The sequence below is a fragment of the Palaemon carinicauda genome, chromosome 26 (assembly GCF_036898095.1).
Source record: "Palaemon carinicauda isolate YSFRI2023 chromosome 26, ASM3689809v2, whole genome shotgun sequence".
Lineage (NCBI taxonomy): Eukaryota > Metazoa > Arthropoda > Malacostraca > Decapoda > Palaemonidae > Palaemon > Palaemon carinicauda.
In genome coordinates, this window is record NC_090750.1 from 60,053,078 (window position 1) to 60,055,577 (window position 2,500).

Genomic DNA, 2,500 nt, shown 5'->3' on the forward strand with positions numbered 1-2,500 from the left:
CACACACACACACACATATATATATATATATATATATATATATATATATATATATATACATATATATATATATATATATATATATATATATTCCTTTTGAACAGTTTTTTTACTCTCCTCAAATGTGTATTTCTTTATCTCAATCCAATTATTTTTTCTCCGTCCCCTTTACTTCAGATGTAGTTACAGAGCACCGCAGTGACAGAGCAACAACATGCTCTGCTTCCATGGCCGGATTTACTTTTATTTTCTACTCTGCAAACCCTTTCATGGTAGCTTGACTGCTCGTCTGACCAGTTTTACCATTGATCTTTTAAAACAGTTGAAATATCCTAAAGTACCAGCTAAACTCGGCTGAGTCCTTCGTCTGGTAAGGAGGATCAAAGAGAAAAAATATTCTTATTTTATTACTTTTGATGTCGGCTACCCCTTAAAATTGGGGGAAGTGCCATGGTAGATAGATAGATAGATAGATAGATAGATAGATAGAGATATAGGTAGATAGATAGATAGACAGATAGAGATACAGGTAGATAGATAGATAGATAGATATATAGATAGGTAGACAGATAGATAGAGATATAGGTAGATAGACAAATAGATAGATATATAGAGATATAGGTAGATAGAGAGATAGATAGATAGATAGATAGATAGATTGATAGATAGATAGATAGAGATATAGATAGATAGATAGATAGATAGGTAGATAGATAGACCGATAGTCAGTTTAAAACCCTTAAAAGTAGATTGTGTCATTTTCAGGAATTGAAAGGAATGATAATAATAACTATTGATTGGATAATTAACATGAACAATGATTTGTTGATTTTAATGATGTGATCTGACGAGAATAGATAGATAGATAGATAGATAGATAGATTGAAAGAGGATTTAAGGTTTTATTTAACTATTGCAAGATTCCATCTATATTAGTCAGTATTTATCGACAACATTCCAAAGCCTGGATCCTAAATCAAAATGTGACACATAACTATGAATTCAGGTGTTCGAACAACTACTGTATAATTGTAGCTTAGCTTCAGGCAACTGTGCTTGCTAATTATATAAACACACATGCATACACATATAGCACACACATACACACACATATACATACAGTATATATATATATATATATATATATATATATATATATATATATATATATATATATATATATATATATATATATATATATATATATATATATATATATATATATATATGTACAGTGAACCCTCGTTTATCGCGGTAGATAGGTTCCAGACGCGGGCGCGATAGGTGAAAATCCGCGAAGTAGTGACAGCATATTTACCTATTTATTTAACATGTATATTCGGACTTTTAAAACCTTCCCTTGTACGTAGTACTGTTAACAAACCACCCTTTAATGTACAGAACACTTAATGCATGTACTACAGCACCCTAAACTAAAACAGGCACAAATATTAAAGGCGATTTTATATCATGTGTTTCCTAAACACCTAAAAAGTACGATAAAAAATGGCAACCAATGTTTTGTTTACGTTCATCTCTGATCATAATGAAGAAACAAACTCATTTAGTGTACACATATATGTATAGGTTAGTTTTTGCATCGATTATATTGATTATACAGTACTGTATGTTGATTTTTTTATTACCAATGTTTTAGTTTACGTATTTTTCTTAGGACTTCCAAATGAAATCTTTTTCTTTATGACGCCGCCTGAAACGACGGCGTGTACGCTCAGTAAACAACCACGCTCAGAACAAACAAGGCATTTAACGCGCATGATGATAGTGATAAATAATGATACAGTACATACAGTATTTACAGTAAAAGCATTTACAAAATATGTTACCTTACAAATATAAATTATACAGTACTTGTACGTAGCAAAGCAGGAAAACAATTTGAGAGAGAGAGAGAGAGAGAGAGAGAGAGAGAGAGAGAGAGAGAGAGAGAGAGAGAGATTGTTTTATGTACGAATGTAAATTTTAAACAAAAAAAATATGATAGGTTACAACATGTAGACTTTTAAAACCTTCCCTTTAACTTAATGCATACAGTACGTACATTACTAAACTATAAAACAGGTTAAAGTAAAAAATAAAGATTGTTACTGTACTCACCACGAAAGAAGTTCAAGAAAAACTTGAATGACGATGGCGATGAATTTGCTGCACAGTAGAAATGATGATGATGAAGCTGATGATGTGTTCTACTGTGCAGTCAATGATAGTATTTTACGTCTCTTCAGACGGAGGTGTCTTTTCCTGGGACACCTCTTCAACTTCTTCCTGGGAAACTTCTTCAATTTCTTCCGAAGGCGTACTAGCAGGAGGAACTGGCTCTTTTTTGCGAGGCTGGAAGAACATTGTGATCGGAAGTTGTTGCCGCTGCTTCTTTTTTCGATCCAAGAGCATCCTGTAGGGAGTCATGATGTCATCGACCTTATTTGAGAATTGCATCGAGCGAACCATATCCTCGTCCCACTCTTGTAACATTTCTTTC